The 25,306-nt window shown below is 44.2% G+C and overlaps 1 protein-coding gene across 1 annotated transcript in view; it reads right to left on the bottom strand.

Annotated features, from left to right (window-relative positions):
* The window catches only part of gcgra (glucagon receptor a), a 189,236-nt gene that overhangs the window by 39,683 nt on the left and 124,247 nt on the right, over positions 1 to 25,306 (bottom strand).

Here is a 25,306-nt window from a genome sequence, read left to right as displayed (position 1 = left end):
GACCCTAACCTGATAGTGGCTGAACTGGGAGCCCGCAAGGATTTACCTCACTCACTGGACGCCACAAAAGTTAGGTGTGAGTGCCTGCCTGCAATACCCTAGTTCCTACCAATACAGATCCCACATAAGTCCCTTTATACTTACTTGAAAGGGCCATTACGTGGAGCCCATAAGACCTTGTTTTGAAAGTCAGATGTGAGTGCCTGCCTATAGTATCCTAGTTCCTAGCAATCCATGATCCCATATAAATCCCTCTACATTTACTTGAGCTTGGATCCCATACACCTTGTTTTGAAAGTCAGATGTGAGTGCCTGCCTAAAACACACTTGTTACTAGCCATTCATGACCCCACGTGAGTCCCTTTACACTTATTTGACAGTGCCCTTACTTGCCTCCCATTCCTAGCAATACAGATCCCATATAAGTCCCTTTACATTTATTTGAAAATGCCATTATGTGAAGCCCATAAAACCCTATTTTGAAAGTCAGATGTGAGTGCCTGCCTACCACACACTAGTTCCTAGCAATCCATGATCCCATATAAATCCCTCTACATTTACTTGAACTTGGATCCCATACACCTTGTTTTGAAAGTCAGATGTGAATGCCTGCCTACCACACACCAGTTACTAGCCACTCATGAACCCCCGGAAGTCCCTTTACACTTATTTGACAGTGCCCTTACTTGCCTCCCATTCCTAGCAATACGGATCCCATATAAGTCCCTTTACCTTTATTTGAAAATGCCATTCTGTGGAGCCCATAAGACCCTGTTTTCAAAATCAGATGTGAGTGCCTGCCTACCACACACTAGTTACTAGCAATTCATAATCCTATAGAAGTCCCTTTACATATATTGTGATAGTGCCCTTACTTCTTTGGAAAGTCAGGTGTGAGTGCCTACCTACAATATCCTAGTTCCTAGCAATCCATGATCCCATAGAAATACCTTGACATTTACTTGAACCTGGATCCCATACACCTTGTTTTGACAAGCAGATATGAGTACCTGCCTAAAACACACTAGTTACTAGCCATTCATGAACCCATGGAAGTCCCTTTACACTTATTTGAAAATGCCATTACAGTCGACCCTTGATATACGACCGGCCTGACATGCGAACAACTTGATTTACGACCAAAATTTTTGTTTTGATTTACGACCAACATCTTGCGTTACGACCTGAATGCGGTCACATGTATCCGCTTGCGCGATTGTAAACAAACAGCCGAGAGCGTTTGTAAGCATCAGTCGGAGCCCAGATACATGTGTTTGTGGACGTAATTTTGGTCAGTGCAGTGATTTATATAAGTTTTTTCGATAATTGCTAAGGAAGAGAAGGTAACGAAGGTAAAGAAAGCGATCACAATCGAAACGAAGAAGGAAATTGTGTGGAAATATGAGAGTGGTGTTCATGTGACCGATCTCGCTAATATGTACAGCATGTACACCATCTCGACAATTTTACAAAGAAAAGATTTGTATAAGGAGGCTCCTTCCAAACAATAACCACCTTCCATTTCATTCTCCTCCTCCTCCCTTCCTGCAGCCCAAAGATGTCAAATTAAGTGGTGAGTACAGTATGAAATTGTTGTTTCTGGTAGGCTAGGCACTTTTTATAACTTTTTGGTTATAACATTACAAAAATTATTGGTGTTTTGGTAAATTATGCACATTATACAACCCTTTTTTATTATGAAAAGGTTAAGTAAGTGTTGCTGTTCTAGGTTCAGAACGCATTATGGGTATTTCCATTATTTCTTACGGGAAAAATAGTCTTGATTTACAACCAACTTGAGTTACAACCAGTCCTCGCGAATGAATTGAGTTCGTAAGTCAAGGGTTCACTGTACTTGGATCCCATAAGACCCTGTTTTGAAAATCAGATCTGAGTGCCTGCCTAAAACACACTTGTTACTAGTAATTTGTGATCCCACTTTAGTCCCTTTACAATTATTGTGATAGTGCCCTTACTTGTTTTGAAAGTGAGGTGTGAGTGCCTGCCTACAATATCCTAGTCCCTAGTAATCCATGATCCCACATAATTCCCTTTATACTTGAAAGTGTCATTATGTTTATCCCATACGACCCTGTTTTCAAAATCAGATGTGAGCGTCTGCCTACCACACACTAGTTACTAGCATATCATGATCCCATAGACGTCGCTTTACACTTATTGTGATAGTGCCCTTACTTGTTTAAAAGTGAGGTGTAAGTGCCTGCCTACAATATCCTAGTCCCTAGCAATAGCAGATCCACGTAAGTTCCTTTATACTTGAAAGTGCCATTATGTGGAGCCCATAAAACCCTGTTTTGAAAGTCAGATGTGAGTGCCTGCCTACCACACACTAGTTCCTAGCAATCCATGATCCCATATAAATCCCTCTACATTTACTTGAGCTTGGATCCCATACACCTTGCTTTGACAATCAGATATGAGTGCCTGCCTAAAACACACTAGTTACTAGTCATTCATGAACCCATGGAAGTCCCTTTGCACTTATTTGATAGTGCCCTTACTTGCCTCCAATTCCTAGCATTATGGATCCCATATAAGTCCCTTTACATTTACTTGAAAGTGCCATTACGTGGATCCCATAAGACCATGTTTTGAAAATCAGATGTGAGTGCCTGCCTACCACACACTAGTTCCTAGCAATCCATGATCCCATATAAATCCCTCTACATTTACTTGAGCTTGGATCCCATACACCTTGCTTTGACAATCAGATATGAGTGCCTGCCTAAAACACACTAGTTACTAGCCATTCATGAACCCATGGAAGTCCCTTTGCACTTATTTGATAGTGCCCTTACTTGCCTCCAATTCCTAGCATTATGGATCCCATATAAGTCCCTTTACATTTACTTGAAAGTGCCATTACGTGGATCCCATAAGACCATGTTTTGAAAATCAGATGTGAGTGCCTGCCTACCACACACTAGTTCCTAGCAATCCATGATCCCATATAAATCCCTCTACATTTACTTGGACTTGGATCCCATACACCATGTTTTGAAAATCAGATGTGAGTGCCTGCCTAAAACACACTAGTTCCCGATGTGCAGGTATAAGTGAGTTAGTGTGCTTGCTGCCCTTATCAAAGGATAGTTTAATTTAATTCTAGAGGCTTTGAGACGTGAGTAAAAGGAATAAGATTGCTTAGCTGCTCAGGGTAAAGTGGTCATAAAGAAGGAGGTGAGGATGTAGTCAAAGTAGCAAGACTTGAAATACGAGGGTAAGTTAACATTAACTGTTGTGCTAATTTTCTTTGCATTGGCTGTAAAGCTTTCCCCACACAGATCTGGACACATGCCATGTCTGTGGTCACAGTGGTCAAGTTTCACCCTTGATCAGTCCATTTCTCTTGTTGTGTCTTTGGAGTAAACATAGCAGCTTCTCTCTGCGCCTGCAGCAAAGAAGAGCAGTGATCGTTTTTTTTTATGGGATGAGGATGTTCCAGGGGCCAACATCCTTGGTGTTTTGTCAGAACCGTGGCATGGACTTCTTCAAATGTTGTTGCCAGCCGTGGATGTGGACTGGCTTCCCGTTAATTCTTCACGATTAACACTTATCTGACCATTTTTGAACTTCCCAATTCATTTGTAAACACTCCACCATGATGAAACACAGCCTCCAAATTGTGACACAAAGATTTGGGCCACCGGTGTACCTTCAACCCATAGACAGCAGAACACTGCTCACGGCTTGTGGTGCAAATGGTCCATGTTGACTTATAGAGAACAACAAGAGAAACTCACTGAACAAGGTCAAACATTTACCACTGTGATCATAGGCACACCATGTTTATACACTGTCGCAGGTGGCTGGGGGGGGCCACCCAGCCGGGATGCCCTGGAGGACCAGAAGAGGGCTTACGCCTTCCCCAGACCACGTGGGGGGTGACCGCCCTGGTGGCTATGGGGACCACGGGTACAGAGCTTTGAAGCTCAACCCTGTAGCTCACCACCAGGGGGTGCCCAAATACCTTGGGAGCCCTGGACCTCAGCATTTCCGCCACACCCGGAAGTGCTGGGGGGAAGAGGATCGGGGACACCCGGAGTGCTTCTGGGTACGCAGCCGGCACTTCCGCCACACTGGGGAGTGCCGGTGGAAGATTGCCGGGAAGCTCCTGGAGCACATCTGGGTGATTATAAAAGGGGCCTCCTGCCTTCATTCAGGACTGGAGTCGGGTGGAAGCAGGACGAGGTCTGGGAGGAGGCAAGGAGGTGGCCTGAAGAGAGAGGGAAGGCATTGTGTGTTGTTGGCCAGGACTTTGGGGACTTGGGGACCGAGGAGCACTTTTGTAAATATGCAGTTTGTGAATAAACATGTGTGGGGTGATTTCAACGTGTCTGCCTGGCTGTGTCCGGGTCATGTTCCACAACACGTACACGGCAAAATCTGTACGGACAACCCAAATAAAATTAATTTAAAAAGTGCAGATAATTACCAACTTAACCCTTGTACATAAGATAAAAGACAGAGGCTAAAAGCACAAGGAGTTGTAAAATGAAGGGTAGGTATAAAACAACACTAGATTTGACATTTCCCGGAATCTCGACTCACAATTTTCCCTGGCATAACTACAGCATGTGGGACTCAAGTGTCTGGCCAAGAATCAGACATTTGATTTTTTTCTACTGAGCTAAACTGGGAGACGCGCATAAAAATGAAACCAAAACAAATAAAACTTTAAAGCTAATTACCAAATCCTAGCAAAAGACAGGAATCAGAGTTGAAAAAAAAAAAAAACAGGCAAAAAGGTCAAACCAAACCAAAATCACGAGAAGCATAAGAACAAAAGATTTCTTTTATTTTTAGGACGAATATGAAAGGAACATCCGGCTGACCTTTAATCCTGTCACACCAATTACCCGCTGGTCACAACCCTAGGAGCCACACCCCTACCAATGCAGGAAGCAGGACCAATGACGGCTTTCAAAATGGCGGCGAAATGAGGGACCAGAAAAATAGCATTCAAGCAGTTAGAAATCACACCATACCTAATCATGACATCAAGCACGCAGAGAAAACAAATACGTTGTGGCAGAAGCGCTTGGTTGGTGGCCAACCCGACGCAGACTGACACCGGAGGCACGTGTAAAAATAAAACAAATATTTATTTTTCTTCAGCCGTGGTACACGTCTTCCCCGTGTCCCACAGGCCCTATGCAGTCCCCAAAACACACACAAAAGAAAAACACCACAAAAATTCACTCTTCTTCCTCCTTCACTCCTCCTAGGCAGCTTTGTCCTCCTCCTCCTCCCGACTCTGGCACCCTGAATGGAGTAAGGCGGCCCCTTTTATAATGCACTCGGATGTGCTCCCCAATGATCTCCCTGCAGCACGTCCTGATGTGCGGTCCAAGGCTTCTTAGTCCTTTGGGTGCCCCCTGGCGGTGGCCACGGATCCTCACAGGGTTGAGCCTTCCAGTTCCGTGGCTGCCCTCTTGCATCCTGGGGAAGGAATTGCCCCTCTCATGGTCCCCTGCTTCTCCAGGCCTCCTGATGGGCGCAAGGTCCCCAGCCGTCTATCACAACGTGCAGGAAAAATCCGCAAAACAACAAATGCACGCCCATTCAAAGTGTCATCTTGCTTTTCCTGCCAGCTCGTATTTTTGCCAGATCACCTGCAAAACTGTCTTCTCAGCGGGTCAGCCGGTGGGCAGTTTATTTCTACCTTGAATAGTTGCTGTGGAAATTCATTTAGAGTATACTTTACAAAAATGATGAAAAGGTTCCCCTGCACATTAAAATGCTTGCAGCTTTAGGTTTTGTATCTTGTCATGATGTGTCCACTTGTTGAAAAGGCAATATATTATTTATGCGTTGTATCCCTTTAATTAGTTGTCGTCCACCTTGATTTATTAGCTATTGTGATTGGCCTGCGCTGAGTTGGAACTTGGCCAATCACAGGGCTTCACTTTGAACCTTCTAGATTAGTTTGGTGGCGTCTGAGCAGTAGAGTAGGAGCTTCATTTGTTAAATGTGAAAGTTTGCATAATTATTTAGTGGAATTTAATTGTTTGTCCTTAAAGTATATTGTTTATGTGTTTAAATTTGTAATTTGGATATATATAGAGGGTGTTTCATAAAGTATGCAGTTTTTAAAAATGCAATAAATCAGCCAAAATCGAAGCAAAATGCACAATTTTTATTTAATTTCATTCAGCATATACTTCGATTTAATAATGAAAAATGATATACAGTGATCCCTCGCTATATCGCGCTTCGTCTTTCGCGGCTTCACTCCATCGCGGATTTTAAATGTAAACATATGTGAATATATATCGCGGATTTTTCACTGCTTCGCGGATGTCTGCAGTCTACACTACGTGTGCTTCCTCAGTTGATTTGCCCATTTGAATTCAAACAAGGGACGCATTTGAATTCAAACAAGGGACGCTATTGGCGGATGGCTGAGAAGCTACCCAATCAGAGCACGCGGTTAAGTTCCTGTGTGCTGCTGATTGGCTCAGCAACGGAGTGCTGCATTAACCAGGAAGTCTAATCTCACTCATTCAGCATTTATGCACGTTACTGCTAATGCTTCAGGATTGAAGGAAGGAAACAGCTACACCGCTGCAGGACACAATTACAGCATCAATGAGTCCACGATTCTTTTTATTTAAAAAGGAGGAAAAGCATATAAGATCTACGGCCGCAGTGTCCTTTAACCAGGGCGCAAAACGAGTTGCAAGTGGACGTGATAAGGCAGTAGTCTGGATGGAATCTGCTTTAGGGATTTGGATTGAAGACTGATGGAAGGAGAATGATGGCGGTGCTACACAGTCGCCTGAAGAGGCTCCTTTAGAAGAGCTGTGACGCTCTCCTTTGTTGTGCAGTAAAATTAAACTCATCGTTATCGGACAAGTCGTCGTGTCATTGTTGGTGAGTAACCATAATTAATTATTTACGTACAGTACTTATTACATGTACATAGTTTAGTGTCGCTGTACACACATTTTACTGTATACAATTTTTCTTGCATTGTACGTATTTATTGCTGGTGGCCTGTCTGTTGTAATGGCTGTAACGCATTGATATCGGAGACGCTCGATATCTTTAAAATAATATTTAGGTTTTACTGTATGTAAACTGTGTTTACATACATAATTTCAACGAATCTGACCTAATATCTAAGAGAATACAAAGGGTTTATGCTGTATAACTGTGCGTGAAATGTTTACAATAGTGTGGGAGAGTTTATAAGGGCTTAAAATATATAAAAATAACCATATAAACATATGGTTTCTACTTCGCGGATTTTCTTATTTCGCGGGTGGCTCTGGAACGCAACCCCCGCGATGGAGGAGGGATTACTGTAGACGATATGTCCACCTCCACTTTCTCTGCAGGCAGTCACTCGCTCGTTGACATTAACGATAACTCTTTCGCAGACGTCCCTGTCGATTTCGCCGATTACCCGTTGAATTTTCCTCTACACTTCGGCAATCGTTTGAGGTTTGTTCACGTAAACTTGTGACTTCACATATGCCCATAAAAACAAGTCACAAGTCATTTCAATTTTTAATTCTATTTTTAATTTATTATTTACACGTCACGTTGTTACACTGTGGACCCTGAGCTTCGCAATTTCGTCTATCTGTATATGGCTGAGGTGACAATAAAGTTCACTTTGACTCTGACTTGACTTTGAGATCACATGACCTCGGAGACCATTCTTGGTCGCTGCTGTGAAGCGAGATCAGACGCTCAGGGAATGTTTCACGAAGCAAGCTGATTGTCCCCTGGGAGGTATGGCAGGTAGCCCCGTCCCGCTGAAACCATATTTCATCAATTCCGTCATCCTCTATTTCTTCCAGAGCGGGTCACGAAAAGTTAGTGATCATGCCCCGATAATGGTTGCCATTTACAGTAACTGAATTTCCATCATCATCTTCAAAAAAGAAGGGGCCAATCACGCCTCCTGCCCAAAAACACACCAAACCGTGGCTCGTAGGGGATGCATTTCGTGCACCTGGATCACGCTAGGGTTTTCGTCACCCCAAATGTGGCAATTTTGTTTGTTGACATACCCCGAGAGATGGAAATGTGCCTCGTCACTGAAAATTATTCTTTTTGAAAAATTGTCGTCATCTTGTTCCAAAATCCAATCGGTGAATCTTCGTCATTTTGCATGATCTGCTGGTTTCAGCTCTTGTGTCAACTGAAGCTTGTGGGGTGCAAATGAAGATCTTTTTTCAGTATTCGATACCCCGAAGATGGTGACATACCCAGCTATTGTGAACGACGGCGAAGCGACTTCACGGGGCTCACATTCACACTGTCTTGCACTACCGCAATGTTTTGTTGCGTTCGTATAGTACGGTTTCGACCGGGCGATTTTCTGGTTGCAACTGACCCAGATTCTTCGAATTTCTGTACCAACCTCGAAACTGTTGTTGTGGTAGGGGCATTGTCACATCCAAAGATCGCGTGAAGTTTACGGACAGTCCCTGCGTAGTACTCCCCGTTTTAGTAATGAGTTTTCACAATTAGAATGCTTTGCTCGATACTGAACCGCTCCATGGCTAATAAATGGAAAAACGACAAATGGTCTTCTAATCAGAGTGATAATAGATAACGAAAATGATAGGAACGGTGCTGACAACCTTCAAACAAAAAAATTCCACGCAATTCAAAAACTGCGTACTTTATGAAACACCCTTTATTTTAGTACAGTTTCTAAATACAGTGGAACCTCGGGTCACAACCGTAATTCGTTCCAAAACTCTAGTCGCAACCCGATTTGGTCGTGACCTGAAGTAATTTCCCCCATAGGATTGTATGTAAATACAATTAATCTGTTCCAGACCGTACAAGCTGTATGTAAATATACATATACGCTCGCTCGCGCGCTCACTCGCTGAACAGGGAATGCACAGGGAGAGACTGAACACGTGCGGAAATCAAAGGTGCATATGAACTGGAAGGGAAACTGGCTTGTTCATCACCCGAGTGTGTGGTCGTGAATAGATGCAAAAGTTAGGCGAACATTTTTGGTCGTAATCCGATTTGTACGTGTTCCGAGACGTTCGTGACCCGAGGTTCCATTGTATAGACGTTTGAGGAAGCTAAAGTATAGTTGAACAGATGCTAGTTTTACACATATTGTTTGTTATACAATTACAGTATTACGGTTTTCTCATGTATAATATGTATATATATGTTAAGAATAATTACTCATTTAAGTTGAGTACAGTAATCCCTCGCTACTTCGTGGTTCACTTTTCGCGAATTCACGACTTTGCGGGTTTTTAAATATAGTAGTAGTATTTCCTAGTCTAAGAACAACAAAACAAGTTCGGTGACTAAGTGCGTTGTAACACAGGGCTGTGATTTGTTACATGGGAGGGAGATGACAAATCACAGCTTCCCGCTTTGTAATCGGGCCTGTGATTGGTGCTTTGACTGATGCCTTGTCGACGTCATGACCGCCTACAAGCTGCTCTTCGACTTGAAAAAGAAGCAGTGGCAGCAACTGCCGATCACAGTTCCTACTACTACTACTACTACTACTACGGATACACCTTCGGAAACCGAGGAGGAGGTGCCCCAGGAAATGGCTTTTCCGTCCGAAGAGATGTAAAATACAGTCTTCGGCTGTGCAGTAAAAGTCATCATCACCTTCATCGTCATCATTTTTACTGCGCAGCATATTCATCACCATCATCGCGTCATATATAGCTTTGTGTACTTCGCTATACAGTAAGTGTAAACTTATCTACCGATTTCATATTGCTTAGCAGTTGTCCCTGTTTTTAATAGAGTAAAGGGTGGGTTGTAAACAATACAGGGAGGGTTTAAAAACGTTCAAATACACGTTAAATAATTAAATAAATATGGTGTCCCTACTTCGCGTAAATTCAGTTATCACGGTCGGCCTTGGAACCTATCTACCGCGATAAGTGAGGGATTACTGTAAATGCTTCATGGTGTAACATTCTAGTAATTTCCAGATATTGATGTAATCTTGAGTGTAGTGCGCCATCTACTGGATAAATAAAGTACCTGTTAATGACTAATTTTAACATTGACAAACTTAAGAGAAAGAAACTGGGATAGCTAATTTATGTTTATTACTTATTTAGACCATACCTTCACATTTGTATAAGTTTGGAAGAAATTAATAAATAGAATTTGGACATCTTCATCCATCCCTGACCGGGATATGTGTAGTGGCTGTAATTTAATCCTGAACCAACTTAATTCTTCACTACATCACTGCTTTTGAAGAGCTTGTGGATACTCAGACCCCAGGGATAGAGGTGTCCAAATCGAGATAAGTTAATAAGGACGTATGGACAGGTGCAACTTTTAGACATTTTTTCACAAAACATGACATTATAAATTCCACAGCAGAGTTACGAATTTATTTACATGGTTTTGTGTTTTCTCCTGTTTAATGTATGGTGTCTCTTTCCTTTTACCATTTTTATTAAAAAAGAAAACAATGTCATTCCAAATATATAAAACTACTGTTCCAGTGATAAAATCACAAATCATAAGGGGCTTATATTTCATAATTAAAGTTACATTGATGCGTTCTGTATATGTAGAGGAGAAATTATTACCAAGATGTGTTCGCCTTACCTTAAATGTTTAAACATTATTGAGAGCATTTGTCACTGTGTGCATTTCTCCCTTCATAAGAGTTTCAAAATCAAATCAAAATATCAAAACTTGATATGTCCACATCTCTCTGTTATATAAAAAATTTCTTAGGACGAGACGAGACTTTTTCAGAGAGATAATTTCAAGTCCCGTGAGATGAAACTTTATGCCAGGAGATTTAACCAGGCTCACGGTCCACTCACCTCTCATTCGTGTGAATGCTATTGTCCGACACAGTTCTTGTGCTCTCAGCTCTTACAAAATTTTTACGTTTTCCTCATTTTAATACAAGACATACAATCTATTCATTTCTTTTTGATGTAGTCCTTTACTGGACAATAATTGTATACGTTCTAGATGAAACATCAACGACTAAGAGAAGAAGAAAGGGCAGCGTGTCGAAAAGAGGCCCAAAAAGCGGCAATAAAAAAAGAACAATAATAAACTAAGTGCAAATTCAGATAATAAGGAAAATTCTAATCAGCCTGGACCAAGTGGAATTGAAAGCCTAAGGCCGGATTTATACTTCACGCAACGTGACACATGCTGCAGCGGATGCTCTTGTACTGTTTATACTGGCGCGCGTACTTTACGTAAATCTGGAGGAATCCACCAGGTGGCAGTGTGAGATATCATTACGGTGAGAACAGGTTCGGTTCCGCTGTGTTGTCAATTGCCTGGAACACCCATTAAACTCCGATGACACCTTACCGCAATATCTCTGAAAAGGATGTTTAATGATTAAATCCACCAGTCTAGGGATTTGTCCGTTTCAGCAAGCATTGGGCACGAGGCAGAAACAATCCCTGGACGAGGCCTCAGCTCAACGCCAGGTGACTACAAGCACTCACGTACACACTGGAGTCAATTTAGCAGGACCAAATCTGCATATTTTCAGAAGGAAACCGGAGCACACGGTGGAAACCCAGTAGGAAAACAAGTAAACTCCAGGCAGGGAATACCAGCGACGTGACTCGCTGCAAGACAGCAGCGCTAACGCTCCGCCACTGTGTCACACCCTTGTGTGTAATTATTAACAGTATTCATTATTTAAATGAAATTACCCATATATCTGTAAAATGTAACATACATATTGTAATGCATTTCATCATGAAAGTGATATCAAGTATAAATCTAAGAATTCTAAATGTGCAGAGAGTTGGAATATAATACATTTAATGTGCGCAGTGTGGCGATCTATTGCTGTTTGCCGCTGCTGTCAGGAATGAAGGAAGCCCCAGAAAAAAAGACGGCACAGAAGACGGTATGTGAGAATTTTAAAATGTACAGTGCATCCGGAAAGTATTCCCAGCGCATCACTTTCTCCACATTTTGTTATGTTTACAGCCTTATTCCAAAATGGATTAAATTCATTTTTTTCCTCAGAATTCTACACACAACACCCCATAATGACAATGTGAAAAAAGTTTACCTGAGATTTTTGCAAATTAATTAAAAATAAAAAAATTGAGAAATCCCATGTCCATAAGTATTCACAGCCTTTGCTCAATACTTTGTCGATGCCCCTTTGGCAGCAATTCGAGCCTCAAGTCTTGTTGAATATGATGCCACAAGCTTGGCACACCTATCCTTGGCCAGTTTGGCCCATTCCTCTTTGCAGCACCTCTCAAGCTCCATCAGGTTGGATGGGAAGCGTCGCTGCACAGCCATTTTAAGATCTCTCCAGAGATGTTCAATCGGATTCAAGTCTGGGCTCTGGCTGGGCCACTCAAGGACATTCACAGAGTTGTCCTGAAGCCACTCCTTTGATATCTTGGCTGTGTGCTTAGGGTCGTTGTCCTGCTGAAAGATGAACCGTCGCCCCAGTCTGAGGTCAAGAGCGCTCTGGAGCACGTTTTAATCCAGGATGTCTCTGTACATTGCTGCAGTCATCTTTCCCTTTATCCTGACTAGTCTCCCATCCCCACAGCATGATGCTGCCACCACCATGCTTCACTGTAGGGATGGTATTGGCCTGGTGATGAGCGGTGCCTGGTTTCCTCCAAACGTGATGCCTGGCATTCACACCAAAGAGTTCAATCTTTGTCTCATCAGACCAGAGAATTTTCTTTCTCATGGTCTGAGAGTCCTTCAGGTGCCTTTTGGCAAACTCCAGGCGGGCTGCCATGTGCCTTTTACTAAGGAGTGGCTTCTGTCTGACCACTCTACCATACAGGCCTGATTGGTGGATTGCTGCAGAGTTGGTTGTCCTTCTGGAAGGTTCTCCTCTCTCCACAGAGGACCTCTGGAGCTCTGACAGAGTGACCATTGGGTTCTTGGTCACCTCCCTGACTAAGGCCCTTTCTAACCCGATCGCTCAGTTTAGATGGCCGGCCAGCTCTAGGAAGAGTCCTGGTGGTTTCGAACTTCTTCCACTTATGGATGATGGAGGCCACTGTGCTCATTGGGACCTTCAAAGCAGCAGAAATTTTTCTGTAACCTTCCCCAGATTTGTACCTCGAGACAATCCTGTCTCGGAGGTCTACAGACAATTCCTTTGACTTCATGCTTGGTTTGTGCTCTGACATAAACTGTCAACTGTGGGACCTTCTATAGACAGGTGTGTGCCTTTCCAAATCATGTCCAGTCAACTGAATTGACCACAGGTGGACTCCAGTGAAGCTGCAGAAACATCTCAAGGATGATCAGGGGAAACAGGAGGCACCTGAGCTCAATTTCGAGCTTCATGGCAAAGGCTGTGAATACTTATGTACATGTGATTTCTCAATTTTTTTATTTTTAATAAATTTGCAAAAATCTCAAGTAAACTTTTTTCACGTTGTCATTATGGGGTGTTGTGTGTAGAATTCTGAGGAAAAAAATGAATTTAATCCATTTTGGAATAAGGCTGTAACATAACAAAATGTGGAAAAAGTGATGTGCTGGGAATACTTTCCGGATGCACTGTATCGTGTCATTACGATCGGGAATATGCAACGCTTGAATATAAAAGCACCACGAATGCATCTGTATGTCGGCATTTTGCTTCACCACATCGAACCATTCATCAAACACTGAAGAGCGCACACCAATCTCGTAGGATCCGCAAAGCGACTTTCTGTCACATGTAGATAGTAACCAGAGACTCTGACGTCACATTCCAACTTTTAGCACACTGCGCCCCCTCCCCCCCCCGACTTTTTGCTGGTACCGCAACTTGCACCCGTGTCACGTTAATTTCTGAGGGCCTGCTCAGAGGACGCGTCAAATGAACGCTGGGAACGCGTGGCAGCCATGATGCGGGCGGTACGCGTTCTGAGCGTGAGGTATAAACGAGCCCTAACAGGTCCAAGCAGGGGTGGAAATAAATGACAAAGAGTAGAAGACAAAATAGAACGTCGTAAAGAAGTCCAAAAACATTGGCGCGGTACACATGCAGAGCAGGTCAGAGATTATGAGAGGACCAAAATTCGAAAGTCTCAAAAAACTGATAGTAAAGATCGCATTAGCGCTAACAAACAGAAATAATTATTCGGTGAAATAAGAGAACAGCGAAAAGAGATCGAAGATATGGACATGGGTGATATGACAGAAGTATGTAGATATTGTTTGGCTTTAAACGTTAAGTTGGAGACTTGTAGATCGTCTAATTCGTGTTGCCAGTAGTGTTTCTTCCCAATGAAGATGCGTATCCATGAGAATTAAAAGATTTGTTGTTTGGTGAAAGTGAAATCCATAAACACTACAAGGCAAATATCCACATTTACAATAATCTGTTTGCGTTCGCATCATTCAATGCTCAAAACGTAGATTTACACGATTCAGGATCATACGCTATGAAAATCTGTGGCCCCGCAACAATTAAAGTTACGACAAGTTTAATTTCAAAGAAACCACAATTCGGTCAGGTTTATATTTATGATCACGGAGAACCGATGCAACACAGAATCGGAAGAGTTAAACGATGAGACATATTAGAAATTCTACAGCCAATAATGGATACAAATGCATACGTCCAAATGTATCACACTTCACATGAAATTTATCTGAAAAACACGGACAAAGAAGTTTTCTTGGATTTCTATATGAATCCGAAAGATCACGCTCGCATAAATAATAAACTAACATTCGACGAATTCATACCGGCATCTGTCATGAGACAGGGTGAAGTAAGCTGACCTCGGATAATTTCCTGTGTAGGAACGCGTCTGTTACACACAGGAAGGACGTTTCCTTCTTTAGGGCCTCATCTGACACGTACACAAAACAGAAACGGTTGGCCGATTCGCTCAACAGAAGATGAAATGCTGAGATAAACAATATTATGCTTATTGCTAAGTAAGGGGGAGAGAGGAGAGAATAATATCAGCTGACTGGAAAGGGGAATCTGCGCTCTTGTGCCTTGCAATGTATGAATCCAAGTACTCATCTGTGACTGAATAAAAAGCTGATTAATTGAGCTATTTCAGTTACTACCACACAGCCAACGCGGGTTTAGCTGTAATCTACGCCCTTTAATTCTTCCTTTTTTCCATTCTGTTAAAGTATGTAAAATACGAGACACCAGGCAGAGGAGCTTCTCTTCTGTTCGTGAGGTTCAAAACACGCGCATTCATCGGCCCACCGACTAATGAGAATTTCAAGCCTGTTTGTTTCCAGTTGTAGCCAGTTGCAGACCAGTTGGTCTCAGTTGTTGGGTTTGTCACATTAGACGACCGAGCATCACGGGAATGCACCGCTTATGTGAATAAAGGGGACAACTAACTGAAAATCGCTGGAAAAGTCTGTAGCGGTGCTACTGGGTATTGAAACTTCATCTCCCAGCAGTCCCTGCAGTGGCTGTTATTGGTCATCTTCTGAGGGAGCAGGGGCTGTTGGGTACAAGGAGGTCAGTGAGACATTTAAAAGGGGGCCAGTGATTCCATTTTGTGTTTCGTCTCTGAAGTTCCTTCCGTTCGGATACCTTTGGATTCTTGTTTTTGTCCCGGATCGTCTCTTGTCTTGCGCTATGGCCTGTCTGGTGTCTTCCTGCACATGAGGACTGTCCGTGGATTTGTTGTCTTCCTGTGAAGAAAGAAGCGCTCCTGATCCCATTCATCCGTCTTCATTTCATCAGGACATACCGGTAGGACTATCTTTACATTCCCATTCAACGTGCTGATCTCTGGACTTTCTACCTTCATCATTGCATTTCATCCGTTGCCGTTTTCCAGGGACTTTAGATAGATAGATAGATAGATAGATAGATAGATAGATAGATAGATAGATAGATAGATAGATAGATAGATAGATAGATAGATAGATAGATAGATAGATAGATAGATAGATAGATAGATAGATAGATACTTTATTAATCCCAAGGGGAAATTCACAATATAAACTCACTTTATAAGTGAGGTTTGCTTTCGTGTTTATTGTGCATCGCCGTAAAGGGACTGGGGTGGGATCGTTGTTTTCATTGATTTCATTTTTTTTCATTACATTCTTTATTTGCTGTTTGATTACCGGTTGCTTTTGTGTCTAAGCTTGTGAGTGTGTACGGGTCGGGCCAAGGCTGGGTGCGTACCTGGAATCTCCACCATAAAAATCAATAAATCACCGTCTCCTCGAGGGTGTGAATCTTAGCGGCACTGGACCGTGTGCCGGATGGCTGGGACGCCCCTTTGACACTGCGCCCGGGGGAACAGCCATGGGATGCACACTACATCCCCTGAAACGTGTGGTGGTAGCCCTCCTGGGTTACACTGGGGCCACAGGCCTGGGACTTCAGGGTTCAGCCCTGTTGGGCTCCGTGGCCACCACTGCAGCTTGAATTAGGTTGATTATCACCTGAAGCCCTTCCAGGTGGGCTATAAGAAGAGCCTGCAGCCCCGACTTGAGGTGCCAGAGTCGGGAGGAGGAGGACAGAGCTGCCTGGGAGGAGTGCGATTTTTGGGTGTTTTCTTTTCTGTGTGTTTTGGGGACTGTGTATGGCCTGTGGGACACGGGGAAGGCGGCTGAAGAATACAAAAATAGATATTTTGGTTATTTTCACCTGTGCCTCTGTTGTCAGTCTGTGTCGGGTCGGTGCCAACAGAGCGCTTATTCCACAACCGCTACAAGTCGTCTAATGTGACACCCTCTTAACCTGAGTGTGCAGGTTCTCCCTGCATCCCTGTAGGTCGTCTAAACATATTGCGACTCTTCTCGCTCGTTCCAAAGAGGAGTTGATGTCTTAACCAAAGACTTATGCCTTTGCGACGTGCTGGCATCCCGTCCACGGTTGGTGTTGCTCTTCGCTCGCTCCATTTGAGCTGTTTGGATGGGTTTGCTGTATCATCTTCATCGTACAGCTCATCTTCCACCTGCTGTTTGTTAAACTGCGATTACATGTCATCGAGAGGCTCCATCCCTGGCAATTCACACCTCCCTTCCTCTAACAACGACTTGCCAGGGCAAGAGTCTAAACTCGGAAGGGTTAACTCCTGTTACTTACGCTCCTCTTGTTTCTCAGCAGACGGATTCCTGGCTGACCTTTCCCTGTCACATGTGGTTGATTTCTCTCCTCTCAGAGAACAATTTCATTCTGCGCTCACACGCGGAGAGAGACTGCTGCCTCGGCGAGTGAGCTTTCGAAAGCTGACGGAGCGGATCTCGCAGATGAGCGGCATGCCCAGCTTTGATCGAAATATGTAAATATCCGCCATTTACAGTGTAAGATTCTTTAGGAAGTAGAAAGTGGAGGCGAAGAAAAGTGACGCTGACCCAGGAGGAGCAGTTGGAAAAGCAGAAAACAGACTTAGGTGGTTCAGGCAATGGCACATGATCGGCAAAAACGTGCGGGGAAGGTAATGGGGTGGGGGGTCCGGCAGTCAGAGTGAGCTGATTAACTTAACATGGATATCGCTGGGGGCGGCACAGTGGCGCAGTGGGTAACACTGCTGCCTCGCAGTTAGGAGACCCGGGTTCACTTCCCAGGTCCTCCCTGCGTGGAGTTTGCATGTTCTCCCCATGTCTGCGTGGGTTTCCTCCCACAGTCCAAAGACATGCTGGTTAGGTGCATTGGCGATCCTACATTGTCCCTAGTGTGTGGGTGTGTGTGTGCGCCCTGCGGTAGGCTGGTGCCCTGCCCAGGATTTGTTTCCTACCTTGTGCCCTGTGTTGGCTGGAATTGACTCCAGCAGACATCCGTAACCCTGTAGTTAGGATATAGTGGGTTGGATAATGGATGAATGGATGGATATCATTGGAGTTACGCCAAACTCCAGACACACGGGCGGCAGTGGCCAGGGTGGCATTTAAGTCTGTGAGTCACCAGCCCTAAATACTGTGAAAAAGTAAGTACACCCCATTTTTAACCATTAGGGACCTATCAAGATTCGATCTTCATTTCAACGGTAGCCTTAAATTACGGTGATGAAATTGAAAAAAATAATACTAACAATGAAAATTTCAGTTTGCAATAATATATTCAACAAAAAATGAATAGAAATGCCATTTCTGTCTGTGGGAAAAAGTAAGTGCCCCCCATTTTTAACCACTGGGGACCTATCAAGATTTGATCTTCATTTCAACGGTAGCCTTAGATGAAGGTGATGAAATAAAATAATAATAATAATAATAATGAAAATTTGAGTTTGCAATTATATATTCAACAAAAAATTAATAGAAATGCCATTTCCGTCTGTGGGAAAAAGTAAGTGCCCCCCTTGGCTCTAAGTAGCTGGTGTTGCCCCTTCATGGAGCTGCATAGCAGTTTCAAGGTGAACGTTCTTCCCACTCCTCCTTCACGGAGATTTCTTTCTGTGGAGTGATGTTTGAGGGGGGTCTGTCTTGTGTGCACAACTTGTTTCAAATCCCCCCCCCCCGCCCCCCCAGATAGCATATCTCAGATCTTTTTATGGCCTTTTCCTGTGTTTTTTTTTTTGGACCCTGCGTTTTGGACTCTGTATTGGGAGGTGTTTGAAGGATTCTCAGTGTGGGCAGAAAGGGGCATTCCAGCAATCCCAAGGACTTCAGACCAGTTGCTCTTCCTTCATACATCATGAAGACCTTTGAGAGGCCTTGACAAGAGCCGTAATGTGTTGTGTGCCCACATCAGTTCACTTGTGACAGTCGCTCCAAGAAGTTTCAAGCTGCTGACCCTCTCAAGAACATGCCCTCTGAAGAAGATGGGAGAGCGGTCCGCGTTCTGAAGTCTCTGACCAGCTCTTTGATTTTAGCTGAGATTTTTTCCAAAAATCGAAGAACTGAATGGAGTTTGTAGCTGGAGAGATCAATAACAACGCTGAGTTTTAGGTTTTGAATGAGACACAAACTCAGATGGTAGAGGAGTGCATGGTGCTGACATTCATATCTTTACACTTGAGAAGTGAGCGATGCATGTCGATCACGGCCAATACTTTAGGTCTTTCCAGTATTAACCAGTCCACCGGTGATCCCAAGGACTTCAGACCAGTTGCTCTTCCTTCATACATCATGAAGACCTCTGAGTGGTTCTTAAACAGCTCTGATCCCTGGTGTCAGAACATCTAGATCCTCTGTAGTGTGCCTATCAGTGTGCAGGATGCCCTCATCTCCCCGCTCCACTGAGTCTATGCCCACTTGGACAAAACCGGCACCACAGTCAGGCTCATGGTCTTTGATTTCTCCAGTGCTTTTATCACCAATCTGCCTCACCAACTGGGGAAGAAGCTCAAGGCTTTGAATCTTGATGCTCCCACGATCTCCTGGACCACCTGACCAATAGACAGCATATCGTGAGACTGAGGGGCTGCGTGTCAAACATGGTGGTGTGTAACACTGGGGCACCTCAGGGGTCTGACCTGTCCCCCTTCCTGTTCACTCCTCTACACCCCAGACTTCCAGCACAACACCAGCGCTTGCCATCTACACAAATGTTCAGCTGACTCATCCATCATAGGCTGCGTTATTAATGGAGATGAGTCGGAGCTCAGGAAAGTTATGGAGGACTTCGTCTTGTGGTGCAGGAAAACCCACCTGCAACTCAATATCAGCAAGAGAAAGGAGCATTCAGGGGGAGGTCATGGTGGTGGTGCAAAGCTACAAGTATCAGCAAACTGGACTTGCTAAGGAGACCCCGATCTTTTGATGTGCTGCCCGAAATGTCCATAGTAGCCAGTGTGGTGTTCGCCTTTGTGGTCTCCTGGGGAAGCAACTGGAGGTTGCCAACTTATCAGGAAGGCCTGTTCCATCACCGGGCCCTCCCTGGACACACTGGAGGATGTGGTGGAAAAGAGGATGGTGGCAAAACTGAATGCCACCCCTAACGCACAGGCTCATTCCTCCACCACAGTGTGCTAAGAAGCACCCCTGGGGGTCTTTCCTGCCCACTGCTATCAGGCAATTCAATGCTTTCACCCGATGTGCTCGCTAAGTTTATTTGTATTTATTGATTGATCGATTGATTGATTGATTGATTGATTTGCAGTGTTATTTGCCCTGTGAGTCTGTCTCCTTGGTTTTTTTTTACGTTTCTACTGTACTGTATGCATCTCAATTTCCACATAGAATTAATAAATCTTATCTAATCTAATCTGGATTGACTTTGTGCTCCACATACCTTCATTTTGCTTGGAATACATCTTTTATTTCATAAAGACTGGCCGTTTGGCCTTATCGCTAGCCAGGGTTTGACAGTGGATTTCCCTCTCTAGTGGACATTCAAAGAAATGCCTGGAACGCTTGGGCCCACTAGATCATGACACGGTCTGTCCCACTGTATGCTGTCCTCCATAAAGATGTGATCCAAAGATTCAATAAGCAACGCATTTGAAATTCATTTCTTGAACCCGGTTTCCCCACCCTTGGCTTGTTATTTATTTACTTATTTAATTTTTCGACTGAGATTTTCGTCTCTTGTTTAGGTTCCGGCGTGTGATTTTTAGATCTCGGCTTTGTCTCCAGGTTCTCCATTGATGGGCTGGTTTAGATTGTGTCACGCATGTGGTAAATGGTAACCCACCAGGGGTGAGAGGGGGCACTGTCGCTAATTGTATTTCCATCCCCCCCCCCAGCTGTCAGAAACCTACCAATGATGGAAATTATCTCCGCCTCCGTCTCTAGAAAAAGACCGGGCGCCTCCACCGACTTGTCTTTGATTGAGACCACTTCTGACGAGTGAGAGCCGTTGTTCCGACAGCTTCAGTCTGTATCGTACTCTGCACCCTTATGTTCAGTATTGCCAGGAGGCACCTGTTTAAATTTTCGGGGAATTAAATGGGATTTACCCGGCTGCTCTCCCAAACATTTGTGATTTGTTGAGGTGTTCTTCCTGCCGCCCGGTTAGGCTCCCGCTCCCCGCTGCCTTGAACTGGAGTCCGGCAGACACACAAATGGACGGATATCGGAAATGTCTGCCAATCTTGTGAATTCCTTTGTCTCTCGTGTCCGCGTGGAGCCCCGTTTCATCATTGCTTGTTTTCATGCCACGTATTCGGTTTGAATTTCAAGCAGTCGGGGGACCCAGGGGGCTCGTTCTTTCACGCAACATTACAGAAATATTTTTTAAAAAGTCGATTGCGTTTCACTTTGAAAGTACCAGAGGAGATTGCTCGTGCAAGACCGGACAATTTAATTTAATTCAATAACTTTTATTGAGCTTTTACTCTTCTAGGGAAGATTGCACTGTGGAATATTTCAGACAAAATTACCTACTGATAATCAGCCGGTGTTAACGGTGCTAATGACAATCGGCTAAAGCTACGAGAATGGCAGCAGAAAGGCGACAGTTAAAACCATCCATCTCTGGAGTTTCTCGTTCATTTTGAAGTTTGCGGATCGTTGCGCTTAGCTGCTCGGTATTCCGCCATGTCTTCGTTTCATTACGCCTGGCCGTCCTGTCATTTGTTCTCAGAGGCAGACATACCGGAGTAATAATGCTGATGTCGACTTCCACCTACAAATCCCATTACATTCCACGCCATGGCATAAATAAAATTGGGTTTATTGAACCTTGGGCCCCCCCAGCACAAGACAGATTTCCCCTGTAGCCAAGACGGATTTAAGCTGAGGGACATGGCGCTATCTGTCATTGGGTTCTTTACGGCCCGCCGAGCAGTGGTGCCTAAAATAATATATAGCGACCTTTGTGATTTATCCTGCTTACTGCGGAAAAAAATAAATGCATAAGACAAAATCTCATCGTGAAGACAGGGCAGCACGGTGGTGCAGAGGTTTGCGTAACTGCCCGTTTTAACCTTCTTTCTTCTCACCCGGGACCTGCCGGTGACGCCCTGCATGACTGCATTTGGTTTCTGCTATACAGCAGTGGTGCCGAGCTTCTTCAATATAGCAGAAACCCGATGACATCACTTAATGTGTCATCACTGGTCACATGACGGCAGCGATAAACCAGATGCTAAACCATAATCCATGCCTGCCCAGGAAAAATAGAGATGATGTTGCAGAAAACCTTAAGACGTAACAGATAATTCAAAAGTGGCCAGTGGGATGGCGTAGTCGGCAGGATGTCAAAGCTCCTGGTTGCATTTCTAGTGGGTGGACCTGAAGCAGCCACTTCCACTACCATGGATTTGTTTTTATTTGCTTCGCCCGTCTGATGGATCTGTGTAACATCTGCAACTCTTTTTGTTGTAACAACCTACAGGGGTCGCTCCACTGTGTTCCTCATGCTCATCGCACGTTGATGTCAATAGCCTGCAACTTTATAATATGGTGGCATGCGCCTGCCCTGGAAAAATAGAGCTGATGTTGCAGAAAACCTTAAAAAGTAATAGAAAATTCAAAAGTGGCCAGTGGGATGGCGTAGTCGGCAGGACGTCAAAGCTCCTGGTTACATTTCTAGCTCTGGATTTTCGCATTGACCCGAAGCAGCCATTTCCACTACCGTGGATTTGTTTTTATTCTCTTATCCCGTCTGATAGATCTGCGTAACATCTGCAGCTCTTTTTGTTGTAACAACCTACAGGTGTCGCCACCCTGCGTTCCTCATGCTCATCGTACGATGACGTCAATACACTCCAGCTTTTTAATATGGTGGCATGCGCCACATTCAGCGTCCACGGGCACCATCTAAAAGTGTTGTGGTGTTCGTTAGCCTGCTTCTCTCTCTCGCTCTCGGTCTCGGTCTCGACTGAGACTCCTGGCTCTCGGGTCGGGTTTGACATTTTGATCCTGTCATGAGATTTTTTTTTAACATTATGGGACATCCAGTTGCCAGAACAATTGAAGACATTTGTGAAAGAGTCGAGAGAAGAATAAATCATTAGGTAATGAGAGCTGGTGGTTGAAGGAATACCGTATATACTTGCGTATAAGTCGGGTCTTGAAACCCGAAAAATCGACCATAAAATCAGACCCCGACTTATTCGCCTGTTCAAAAATACAACACTTACATTTTTATTACATCTTCTTGCCTCCTCCAGTCTCTCATCAGTTTCTCAGACGCATCGAATTTTGTTGGAGCCGCGCAGTTACCAATTTCTTTCGCCACCTCAATGACTTTTAATTTCAAACCAGCTTCATATTTTCTTCTGACCGAACACTTCACCGTAGGTACGGGATGCTCTTATGATAAAGGTGTATGAGGGTGTGAGATACAAAAAACACAAAACAGCGCAATCGTCGCTTTGGAATAGTTTAGGTATCACCATGTGGTCACGTAGGCACAATATATAGAAATAAAAGGGCAGTGTGCTCCGTGGTTACTCTCTCAGGTGGGCATCAGCATATTGTAACCTCTTGGACCAACAGCGTGAGTTTTCCGCATTCAACTTATACGACCGCCATTATAAAACACCACAAATTATACGGTTAAATGAAGTCCCGACTTATCCGCGGGAGAACTTAAATGCGAGAATATACAGTAGGTGGTCTTTTGTCTTCTTCAGTTTTGGTCCCCCTTGTACAAATATAAGCTAGGAGACTTATGGGAAATGCTCTGTCTGCTCAATGTTGTTATGTCTGCGTTCCGACAAGAACGTTCCAGTAAACCAGGAGACGGAGGTCTACTAGCGAGCAAAGGTCACAACTAGGAGATCGAAACGCACAGGCATCAAAACCAAAATGAGCGACCAAAGTCGGAGTCCAAAATTTCTGTTGCAAAAGTCAAACTGTGGAGAACGTTAAATACGTGAAGATCAAAGAAAAGTGTTTAAAAATAAAAGGGGGGTTTTGTAATCCACAGCTCAGATGAGAAAGTGAACACCTGGTCATGACCTTTTAACCTCTCGCATCATGATGAAAAGGTCATGACCTCCAAGGACACACCCCCGACAACACAAAGCACCAGGCTGATGATGCGAATCCAAAAAAACAGCAGCCAAAATGAGCCAAAAGATCAATGACAAGTAAATAATAAACTTGAGATTCACAATCGACGACCCTAAAGCAAGTGCCAGATCTCAGAAAATAATACCGATAAAGACAATTTTGTTCTTTATTTCGCCTTATATGATTTCTTGTATTAGGAATTTGTTAGTTGTCGCATACCCCTTGGGGTCAGAGCGCAGGGTCAGCCATTGTACAGCACCCCTGGAGCAATTACAGGTTAAAGGGTCTTGCTCAAGGGCCCAGCAGAGTAGGATCTCTTTTTTGCCAGTGACGGGGATTCGAACCCGCAACCTTCTGGATACCAGCACAGATCCTTAGCCTCAGAGCTCAGTCTCTCCGTTTTGACCCTTTCTGCCTGGCACTAACACTGATTGCTGGTTGGTCTTTCTGTTTCTCTCGCAATAATCCTGACGGTTTGTTTGATCTCTTCGTTTTCAGACTCAGCTTTTGATTGTGACGTCTCTTTCATCTGCTGGTTCTCCTCATAAATAAATACTGTGCTGTCCTCCCAACGAGCGCAGTTCATAATCCATTCATGTCTGGCCTGGAGAAATTGAGCTTAAGGTACAGAAAATCTTAAGAATCAATGGCTAATTAAAGATGGCAGCCGGTATGGTGTAGTCGGTAGGATGTCAGATGTTCACATATTATGATGCGTTCACATGCTCTCCGACAGACAATACTACAACTACGACTACTACTACTAATAATAATAATGATATTGTCAAAGTGCAGGTACAACGAAATGTGGTTATTGCATACCCCTTGGGTTAGAGGGCAAGGTTAGGGTGAAGAGCCTTGTTCAAGGGCCCAATGGAGTAGAAGCCCTTCTAGCAATAACAGGATTCAAACCAGCAACCTTTCAGATACCCACACAGATCCTTAGCCTCAGAGCCATAGGTCAAGTCAGGTTGGGGGGCACACACTGGTACAGCTCAGTGCCACACTCACCACACGACGAAACAGCTCTAGATCCTGGTTGGCAACCCCTCAGGTAGACATGCCGTCCAGTAGCAATCCTCCAGAAATGACCCTCTATCTGCCACAGCCAGGTGTTACGTAGGCATCCCCTTGGCCTGGTCCAGCCACTCGGGTCCTTAACAATGAGCCGGATCACCCTCGGGTAATCGCGCCACATGGCCGTGGTGCCGTAACTGACGCTCCCTCACAATGAAGGTCATGTGCCTCATTCGGGACTCCATGAGCAACACAAAGTCAAACCAGCAGGACTCGAGGAAGAGACACACATGAAGGAGTCCAGTCTTCGTCTCAGGTCACTGATAGCGTCCATGTCTCTCAAACAGGGATCACCAGGACTCTAAAGACTTGGACCTTCATCCTTTTGTAGAGATACTGGGAGCGCCACACACCCCTTTCCAGTGACCTCCTGACCCCACCATGCTCTCCCAATCAATCTACTGACTTCATTAGGAAGAGTCACCAGAGTCAC

This window comes from Erpetoichthys calabaricus, chromosome 14 (genome assembly GCF_900747795.2).
Source record: "Erpetoichthys calabaricus chromosome 14, fErpCal1.3, whole genome shotgun sequence".
Classification (NCBI taxonomy): Eukaryota; Metazoa; Chordata; class Cladistia; order Polypteriformes; family Polypteridae; genus Erpetoichthys; species Erpetoichthys calabaricus.
This window is presented reverse-complemented; position numbering and strand designations above follow the sequence as displayed.